This window comes from Mustela putorius, unplaced genomic scaffold (assembly GCF_011764305.1).
Source record: "Mustela putorius furo isolate JIRA1106 unplaced genomic scaffold, ASM1176430v1.1 tig00000095_pilon_pilon_pilon, whole genome shotgun sequence".
NCBI lineage: Eukaryota > Metazoa > Chordata > Mammalia > Carnivora > Mustelidae > Mustela > Mustela putorius.
Window position 1 is genome coordinate 27,594,763 of NW_025421280.1, and position 10,927 is coordinate 27,605,689.

The following is a 10,927-nucleotide window of genomic DNA, read 5'->3' on the forward strand; positions in this document are numbered from 1 at the left end:
CAAGAGCAGCCCAGGAGCCTGGGCCTCTGGAGTACCACAGTCTTCTCTGCCCGTCCTCCACGTTGGTCCTGCTGACCCTGTGTCTTCAAAACACCCCACTTTGTCCATTTTCCTGTATCCCCCTCCATGGCCCAAGGCCAGGCCTACAGGCTGTCTTGGCTTCTTAGTTGGACCTCTTGTTGCCTCCACCGCTGCCCAGAAAAATCTCTGCTCCCATGGCAATTATAGACTTTTTAAAAAATAAATTATTTATTTTAGAGCTGTTTTTGATTTACAGAATTATTGTGAAGATAGTACAGAATTCCTGTGTATCCCACACCTAACTTCCCCTATTATTAACACCTTACATTAATATGGAACATTTGTTATGATGAGTGAACCGATACTGGGACATTATATTTTACTTTTATTTATTTATTTATTTACTTATTTATTTATTTTTAAGATTTTATTTATTTGACAGGAGTAGCAGCAGGCAGAGAGAGAAGCACACCCCCTACAGAGCAGAGAGCGCGATGAGGGGCTCGATCCCAGGACCCCAGGATCATGACCTGACCCGAAGGCAGAGGCTTTAACCCAGGAGCCCCCCAGGCACTCCAGGACCCTGGGATCTTGACCTGAGGCAAAGGCAGCCTCCAACCGACTGAGCCCCCCAGGTGCTCCCAGGACATTATTATCAAAGTCCGTACATTATTCAAATTTTCTCTGTTTTCCCTAATATCCTTTCTCTACCTCCAGACTGCACATTACATATAGTCCTCAGGCCTCCTGAGACTCCTCTGGGTGGAGACAGTTTCTCGGACATTCTTGCTGTTGATGACCCGGGCAATGTTGTGGAGAACCGGTCAGGTGTGGACAGAGTGACAGAGTGAAAGAGGGAACACAAGCAGGGGGAGTGGGAGAGGAAGAGGCAGGCTTCCTGCCCAGTAGGGAGCCTGATGCGGGGCTAGATCCCAGGATCCTGGGATCATGACCTGAACCAAAGGCAGACGCTTAACTGCTGAGCCACCCAGGCACCCCTGTCCTGTGTTTTTTCAAGGTTGGCCTGGGGCTGACAGCTTTGGGGAGGAACACAGAGGTGAAGCAGCCTGCTTGTCACACCAAGTCCAGGGCACGCCATCAGCCTGACTCTTCACGGTGACGTTCACCTGGATCACCGGGCTGAGGTGGCCTCTGTCAGGTGTCTCCACTGCAAAGTCACTCTCTTCCCAGGGTTCTGGTGCTTTGCCTGGCAGAAGGAAGTTACCACGCACAGCCCATACATACTGAAGGGATGGGCAGTCAGGCTTGCCCCCTGCACAAATTATTTTGAATTCCTCTCATCTCCCTGTTTTCATTCACAGCAGTATGGATTCGTGGCTATTTATTTTATTCTTTGGGTTAAAATCTGATCTTACTTTATTGATTTTCCTACTCAAATGGTTTCAGCTTTGGCCATCAGAGGCTACTGGGTTGGTTCTCAGGACTCTTTGACACTCCCCCATCACATCCATGGTTTTCCCCTCTTAGCACCTCCTTACTTTGTCTTTACGAAATGCTTCATGCTCGTCCCCTGTATCTCCTGCTCCAGTCCTAGAATCAGCCTTTTCTCCAAGAAGCAGCCTTTTGCCGGAGAATACAGTTGTCTCCCCTTTTGCACAGTGTGGTCACCTGCACTCCAGACACAGATGATAGCGCTTCTGACATATGGTCAGAAGGTCCACAGCAGCCTCACGCTATGTCCCAAAGCCCGAGTCATTCACCTCGCTCCATGTCCTCACGTAGGCATTTTATCATTACCGATCATCACAAGAAGGGCAAGTACACAAGATGAGAATTTGAGAGACAGACCACATTCACATAACTTCTATTATAATATTATTGTCATAATGTGCCTAATTTATAAATTAAACTTTAGCATAGGTATGTATAGGAAAAATCATAGTATAAATACAGGGTTCAAGGCTCTCCCTGGTTTCAGGCATCCGCTGGGGATCTTTTTTTTTTTTTTCTCAGATTTTATTTACTGGGGCGCCTGGGCGGCTCAGTTGGTTAGGCAGCTGTCTTTGGCCCGGGTCACAATCCGGGGTCCCGGGATCGAGCCCCTTGTCGGGCTCCCTGCTCAGCAGTGGGGGCTGCTTCTCTCTCTGCCTCTGCCTGCTGCTCCACTGGCCTGTGCTCTCCTGCTGTCAAATAGAATCTTTAAAAAAAAAAAAAAAAAAAAAGAAAAGATTTTGTTTATTTGAGAGAGAGTGCACAAGCAGGAGGAGGGTCAGAGGGAGAAACAGACTCCCCGCTGAGCCGGGAGCCGGGTGTGGGACTCAGTCTTGGGACTCGATCTTGGGACTCCGGGATCAGGACCTGAGCTGAAGGCAGACGCTTTATGACTGAGCCACCCAGGCACCCCTCCACCGGGGATGTTGGAACATATTCCCCACAAATCAGAGGAACGCTGCTGCACTAACACAAACTGAGACTGGGGCATTCGTGTGCTGCTTGTTACTGAGGATCATTGCCTCTAGGCCTCACAGCTGACAGCAAGGACACAAAATGTGTCTATTACCTGCATATATACACAGACCTGTAAATAGCTCCACACGTAAGGGTCTGCATCTGAATTAAGTTACACATGAATTCATGCAGACATCTCTACACCTCATCCATTAGTAAATGGATTCTTCTAGCCTTCTCCCCTTGCCTGTCTAGAACCTCCACCCCAAAGTGCAAAACCTGGCTCCTACCCCCCACCCATCCCATTAACTTAATTGTTCCATTCCAGTGCACACTACAGTGGATCCAGGAGGTCTACCTGGGCCCATGGTGAGGGTTTCAGACAGGGACGGATCACCTTCCTCCCCAGCTCCAAACCCTCCTGTAGGGCTTGGTACCCTTAGGAAAGACTCCATGCCCTCCCACAGCCCTCCAGGCCTGCGCACCTGGATACTGTGTACAGCCCTGTCCTCGTCTCTCTCTGCCGGCTCACTGCTGACCTGACAAAACCAATCCTACCCCAGGGCCTTTGCCCCTGTTGTTCCCTTGGCTGCAGTGCTCTCCTCCCAGCTCTACATCTGACCATTAACTCAGCTCTTAGTTCCTACACAGAAGCCCTGGTCAGGCTTCCTTCCGGTCCAATGCTGAACCCCCCCCCACCCCGCCCTGCCCCAAGGTTAGGGCATGGCTGGGAGTCATCCCTTCCCCCAAAAGGCTGGAAGCCTCGTGGGGGCCCTGGCACCACTCATATGGACCAAGTGTATTTACCCTCGCCATACACATCTCCCCCAAGCCCCAGCCAGGGGGAAGGGGCTGGCGGTGGGGATTCAGGGTACTGAGTCTTGGGGACAAGAAGCTACTCTCTGAAGTCACACACCAAAGATATGTCAGAGACAAGAATGAACTCAGGTTCACTGGTGCCAAAGCGCCCACCCACCTTGACCTCAGATCCTAAAACAATGCTGAGAGGATGGTGGGGACAGGATGCAGAACTCTTTGTTGGGGAAGGAAACCTAGGGGTCCAGGCCAATTTTCTTATTTCTGAGATGGTGGGGAGGGAGGGTCTGGGGGCACACAGAAAGGATAAGTAGCATCCCCCAGGTCACCAGCAGTACAACCATTTCCTGAGCACCTACTATGTGCCAGGTGGGGGAAGGCACATACTCTGTGTAGGCGGGTGCTGGCCTTGTCCTGTCCTGGCAGTGACCCAGACTATTATAGACTAGAAGAAAGAGGAGGGTGACTTGCTGGTGGACAGGGTGGCATTTTAAAGGGGGCAGTTCAGGAAGAGCCAAAAGTGGGAGTGGGGGAGTAGGTCAGAACCAGAGGGAGGACAGGGAGGGCTTCTTGGAGGAGGGGCCCTAGCAGGTGGGGCCTGGAAGATGAGAGCTTATTGCACTGTTCTTACAGGGAGACGCAACCCTCCCCTCCTCCACCATTACCTCCTAAGAGCCCGGATCTTCCCAGAAAAGCCCCCCAGCCTCCCCTGCCCCACCCCCAGCCCCTTGAAGGGAAAGTCCCAGATGCTCAGTGGGGTGTCTGGGCAGCTAGAGGGCCGGCCCCATCCCGCAGCCTCCCCTTGGGAAGCTTCAATATTACTAGTCTTCTTTCGGTTCCTTTAAAAGACCAAGCCTGGGCCTCGGTGGGTCCCCCGCCAGGTGTGCTCTCCCTCTTCCCCCAACGTGGCTTAATCCTCCGCTTCCTCATGGGGCCTTTTCTCACCCCCAAGCTGCACGTGGGTCCTCCTCTGGCACCGTGCTCCCCCCCACCCAATCCCCACCCGACACTGGGTTGTTGTAGCCTCCTGTGTGACTCCCCCGCTTGCCAGTTTGCCCCGTGAGGGCGGCATCCAGCAGGCTGGCTGATGCGTGGCCGGCTGGTGGGCGTCCCAGGGAGAGGACACCGTGGGTGCAGAGGCCCTAAGTGTGCTGTAAATGTCGCTGGAACATGGCAAAATCAGGGGGCAGCCGTGGCTCCTGCTCGGGGTGTCAGGGAGGGGCTGCCCGTGAGCCGGCTGCGCAGAGTGGGTGCCCGGGCCAAGGTCGCACAGCCGGCTCCGGGCGCATGCTCCAGGCAGGGCCCCCAGGTGCTTCGGCTGCTGTGGGGATATTTTTAGTGCGCACTCCGGCAGAGGCTGGGCCAGACAGCTGTCAGGAGGGATTGGGGGAGAGGGAGGAAGTAGAGAGAGAGCGGGAAAAAAAAGAAAGAAAGGAAGAAAAAAACGAAGAGGAGAAAGCAGGAAAAGAGAGGAGGGAGACCCTAAGGCCAAGGCCTTCCAGCTATAAATGCCCTGGGGGGGGGGGCTGAGCTGGCAAGTGGCAGCCCACAGTTCAAATAGAGCCTACAGCAGTAGTCGAGGGGCAGGAGGCTGGCGCAGTGTTACCGGAATCCAGTCTTTTCCATCTGTGTTCAGCTCCAACGGCAGAGTTGTCCGAACTGAGAGCACAGGGCCCATGACGCTGAAAAAAATTCACTGTGGGGCTCTACAGAAAAAGGTTGCTAAACCCTGACCGAGACAAAACTGTCTTCGCTGGGGGCACTAGTCAGTACTGAGCTGATTTTCACCATTTCTGATTCTTCTCCCTTCCAGGTACAAGGGAGGGAGGAGTGCACCTCTCAGCTGCTCTATCAGGCAGTCACGTGACCTGCTTTGGTCAATGAAATGAGAGAAGGGGGATGTCACCTCCCGGTAGTTAAGCCCTTAGGAACCCCTGCTCGATTCACCCTGTTCCCATCCACCTGACGTTCTAGGTGGTAGGAGCCCTGAAACGCTGAGCCCAGTGACGGGGTTGAGAAACACAGCAACGTCAGAATCAGAAGGGCAGGGAAAGATCCACCCGGTATTAAGGGCAAAACCCAGACCCACCCCACCCCCGTTTATTAAAATAAAAATACAAAGTGGAGTTCTTCCTAGGAATATAAGGATAAATCAGTGTTAGAAAACCTACTAATAGTGTTTTTAAAAAAAGATAAACTTATCCTCCAGTGGTTCTTAACTTTATTTTGAGGCCCCATTATTAGCTGCAAAGAAGTTTAGACTCTATCTTCCCAGTGAATTAAAAGCTCTAATTTGAGGGGCGCCTGGGTGGCTCAGTTGGTTAAGTGGCTGCTTTGGGCTCACATCATAATCTCAGGGTCCTGGAATTGAGCCCCATTTGGGGCTTCCTGCCCAGCAGGGAGTCTGCTTCTCCCTCTGCCCACTGTCCCCCCACCCCCCTGCCGCTTATGCTGTCTCTCTCTAATAAATAAATAAAATCTTAAAAAAAAAAAATAAAAGCTCTATGGGACGCCTGGGTGGCTCAGTTGGTTAAGCGGCTGCCTTCGGCTCAGGTCATGATCCCAGCCTCCTGGGATCGAGCTCCACATCGGGCTCCTTGCTCGGCAGGGAGCCTGCTTCTCCCTCTGCCTCTCCAGGCCTCTCTGCCTGTGCTCGCTTGCTCTCTCTCTTCCTCTATCCCTGACAAATAAATAAAATCTTAAAAAAAAAAACAAAACTCTAATTTGATAATCCTTATTTCTAAAAATATACAATATAGTTTTGTTAATATAGATCAGCTTTCTTTCTTATTTGCCAGGTTTTTCTCATCCCTTAAAATTTTCAGCATCTGGGCATCTGGGTGGCTCAGTGGGTTAAGCCGCTGCCTTCGGCTCAGGTCATGATCCCAGGGTCCTGGAATCGAGTCCCACATCAGGCTCTCTGCTCAGCAGGGAGCCTGCTTCCTCCTCTCTCTCTCTGCCTCTCTGCTTACTTATGATCTCTCTCTGTCAAATAAATAAATAAAATCTTTAAAATAAAAAAAATTTTTTTTCAGCATCTAAGCATACATGTTTAGATATTTCCTGTAAATAGCTTCAAATTTTGAATTAAAAAAAGGTAACAGTCTATCTTTTGCCCTTTAGCTTGACCATTTACATTTATTGTAATTGCTGGCAAATTGTATGTATTTCCATGATCTTATTTGGGGCTACTGGAACCTCCTTTGCTATGGAAGAATTATTCTGGATTATTTTTCACTCCAATTTTTGCTCCCTAACAGTTTGGAAGTTATAGACTAGTTCTATTCTCTTAGTATTTACCATGGCTATTAATGTCTTCTACTCCACTCAACTGAGTACTATGTCCCACTCTCCTCAAACAATACAGGCACAGCTCAGAGATGCTGTGGGCTCAGGTCCAGATACTGACCACAATAAAGCAAATATTCCAATAAAGCCAAACAAATGAATTTGTGGCCTCCCAGTGACTGTAAAAGTTACATTTGCACCATACTGTAGTCCATTAACCGTGCAATAGCGTTACGTCTAAACAACCCACATACCTTAATTAAAAATACTTTATTGCTAACAAATGCTAAACGTCATTTGAGCTTTCAGAGTTGTAACCACGGATCACTAACAAATAGAATAAGAGTTTGAAATATTGCCAAGAATTACCAAAATGTGACAAAGAGACAGAGTGAGCATCGGCTGTTGGAAAAATGGCGCTGGTAGACGTGCTCAACGGAGTTGCCTTCGATTTGTAGAAACGCAGTAAAATGAGGCTGGCCTATACACAGATTTTAAAACCTTACTCAACTATTTTTTGCCCTTGTTGTCTCATGTAATTGAGACTTTAATTCTACACAGTGGACTTTACCGTCCTTGCTAATGAAGGTGATGTTCCTTCAGCTGCTTTGCCCACCTTTCTGCTGTCTTCTGCATGTCAACCCGCCTCCCTGGTTCATTTTCTTTCTGCCTAAACAGCTCCCTTAGCATTTTGTTCAGCGAGGAACTTCACTTCTCTGTCCTCAAATATATTTGAGATATTTCTGTTGCGTAAGCATCTCTGGGCTGCTGTTTTCACTCAGAGCCTCTCCCAGCCTCCCTGGGTCCTGAGTTCTGGCCGTGGGACTGAGAAGGCTCTCCAACATCATTCTCGATTTCCTTGCTGCCTGTGGTTTTCAGTCCTGAATCAGCTGTTATTAAAAAAAACACCTTGCTTATGTGGCTGGCTTTCTGAAATCTGGTAAATTGGTGTCTCTCATCCATTCTGGAAAGTTCTCCACCTTTATCCTCTTCAGAGTTTGCCTCTGCTCGCTCTCCATCTCTTAACCTCCCTTTTCTTCCCGTGTTTGGGAAATTCCCGCACTCCATCTTCTAGCTCACCAGTTTTCTCTTTGGCTAGCTCAAATCCACTGTCGGCCGTGTCCAGTGTTCAAAGTCTCCACCATCTGCTAATTTCCCTTAGTTCTATTTGGCTCTTCTACAAATATCTTGTTCTTCACACTTCAGGATTAAACATACCAGTTCTGGGTCTGATGATGCCGACACTGGAGGTCTCTGCTGCCTTCCTGTCCCCTGGCTCCCACACACAAGGACACACTGTGACTTTGATGCTGGCTCACTCACAGTTCCTGGGATGGTACTGGGGGAGTTCAAGGCTGGGGCTGAGGGCTCATCCAGCAGACCTCCCCGGTCATCACCACCCTGGACAGCTTTAGACCATTTTGTCCACTGGAGGCCTCTGGCCACGCAAGGAACGCTGGGAGTTGCACACTCCAGCAAGGTCACTGCACACCAGGCTAGATTCCGCCCCCCCCCCCCTTCCTCCCTACAGCCAGGCTAGAGATAACCAAGTTTCCTTTCCATTCCTGGGAAAATCTTATTTTGATTTTGACTTCACCCTTTGAGGTCTTAACAGAGCCACCATACTGAAGGCCCAAGAAGACAGAAGACCAAACCCGCCTTGTCTAACACAGAAGCTGCTTCCTTCCTGGGGCTCCTGCCTAGGCTGACATTCTGGTCTCTGACAGCTCCTTACCCTCTGGTTGCTCACAGACACAGTAATCAAGACTTAACTCATTTTTATCCAGCAATTTTCATTGACTTTGTGGGAGGATCAGTTTGAGAAACTAGTCTACTATCGGGTCAAAAGCAGAATTTTTTTAAGATTTTTTTTTACGTAATCTCCACACCCAACATGGGGCTCAAACTCACAACCCCAAGATCAAGAGCCACGCGCTCTACCAACTAAGCCAACCAGGCGCCCCTGAATGTTTCTTACAGCATGTGTTTGGGCCCCCTCCATGGACATTCTAGAACTCCAAAAAGAGTGAGCATGCGAAAACAGCTGGGAATTTAAGAAGGGAAAAAATAAAATTAGGGAGAAAGAACCTGCTGAGTAGCTATTAAGACACACCGGGAAATAGCCGGGAGAGGACCAGAAAAGCCGGTGACGGATTAGAGCAGATGCAGAAACAGACGCCAGCACACTAGGGTCTTAACTCAATAGGGAGGAGGGAGCGTTTCAAATCTGTACCCAGCCTGGGGCCCATCCGCTGGCTCTTTGGGCTGGGGCAACCCCTCCATCTCTCTTCATCCCTAAATAAGGCCTAGATGGATAAAAATAAAAGTTAAAATTATAAGCAGAGAGGAAAAAAACAAACACGGGAGAATTTGTGCCAGCTGCAAGAACAGCCTCTCAAAGCATGAAAAGAAAGACATTTAAAAACGGTGTTTTGAAAACCATAAAAATAAAATGTTTACAGAAAAAGTGCTCATGAAATTGAGAGGTCGATCTGGTAAAAAAAAACAAAAAACAAAAAACAAAAAAAAACACCACTCACCACAAAAAGCTTAACGGTTAAGATGGTAAATGTTAAGATGTTTTTTAATACAACTGAAAATTTTTTTAAGTGTATTTTTTTTTAAAGGTTTTATTTATTTATTTGACAGAGATCACAAGTAGGCAGAGAGGGAGAGAGAGAGAGAGAAGCAGGCTCCCCGCTGAGCAGAGAGCCCAATGTGGGGCTCAATCCCAGGGCCCTGGGATCATGACCTGAGCCGAAGGCAGAGGCTTTAACCCACTGAGCCACCGAGGCACCCCTTTTTAAAAGACTTTATTTGTCAGAGAGAGCTCGCCACACAAGGCAGGAGGAAAAGCAGGCTCCCCACTGAGCAGAAAGCCTGATTGATGCAGGGCTTGATCCCAGGACCTTAGAATCATGACCTGAGCTGCAGGCAGACGCTTAACCAACTAAGCCACCTAAGGCACTAAGCCACCTTTTAGTTGTGCCTAAAAAGTATGTTTAGAAAACAGAATTATGGGCGCCTGGGTGGCTCAGTGGTTTAAGCCTCTGCCTTCAGCTCAGGTCATGATCTCAGGGTCCTGGGATCGAGCCCCACATCGGGCTCTCTGCTCAGCGGGGAGTCTGCTTCCCCCTCTCTCTGCCTGCCTCTCTGCCTACTTGTGATCTCTCTCTATCAAATAAATAAATAAATAAATAAATAAATAAAAAAAGAAAACAGAATTATGATATATAAATGAGAAAAAGATACACATGGAAGAAAACAGTCGAAGCAGCCAATTACAGATAAACACATTTTAGAAAACCTGGGAATAAAACAAATGAAATGAGAAGGGGAGGCAGCACCTGTCACTCAACATTTGGCCGCAGTGAAACTTCTGGCCACGTGGCCTCACATATGCACAGTGACCCACCCTATGACCCGGGGCTGAGAAGTGCCCCCCTTACCTAGCAACAGGAAAAAGCGGGTAAGGGGCCACAGCCTGCGTGCCCGGCAGCAGAAGTAGCAGGTCCGACTGTCCCCACACCACGTACCGGCTGGGCGTGGCACCAGTACCCCCTTCCCTGTGAGTGGGTGAGGGGCGGGTACAGCAACAACCAAGCAGGTGCAGGGTCGCAGATCCACGTCCCACGTGCTGAGCAGCTCCCCCAGACCGCTGCTCCCCCTTTCCCGGGGATGTTGCACACTGAGCTGGGCCCTGACATCACCCACGGCACCCTGGTGAGTCCTGACCCCCTCTCTGGGCTCTGGGGTGGGCTCTCCTGATGCCCTCTGCATTTCCCGACAGCCTGGCCCCGTCAAGCCCCAATATCCCACACGAGGACAGCCCAACAGCGGTTCAGCGGCTCCCACAAGGACAGTCAGGTACCCCACACCAACCCACCTGCTGCCACGCTGCCTGCTCTGGAATGAACCGTGTGCCCTCTGGGGCGTCTGGAATAAACCTATTTGCCGGCCACACGGGTAGATCAAGAGCCAGGCAGGCCTCCCTGCACCGAGGATCCCTTGTTTGACAGGTCTTGGTCTCCCTTTCTTTTTTTTTTTTTTTTAAGATTTTTAAAATTTGACAGAAAGAAGCAGGCTCCCAGCTGAGCAAACAGCCCAACACAGGGCTCGATCCCAGGACCCCGGGGTCATGACCTGAGCTGAAGCAGACGCTTAACCCACTGAGCCACCCAGGCGTCCCTCGGTTGGTTTTAAGAACTGGCCTTTGCAACCACTTGTTTTTTTTTTCCCTTCTGGTGCTTTAAATTCTCACTCCCGTGGTTTGTGGTTAGCACTAAGCAACGAGCCCTGGGAATCCCAGGCTCCCATCCTGGACCCCAACAGAAGCAGAGCCCAACCAGTGACCACATGGCCCCATGCCTGTTCCCCGCCCCCTCACTGTGTG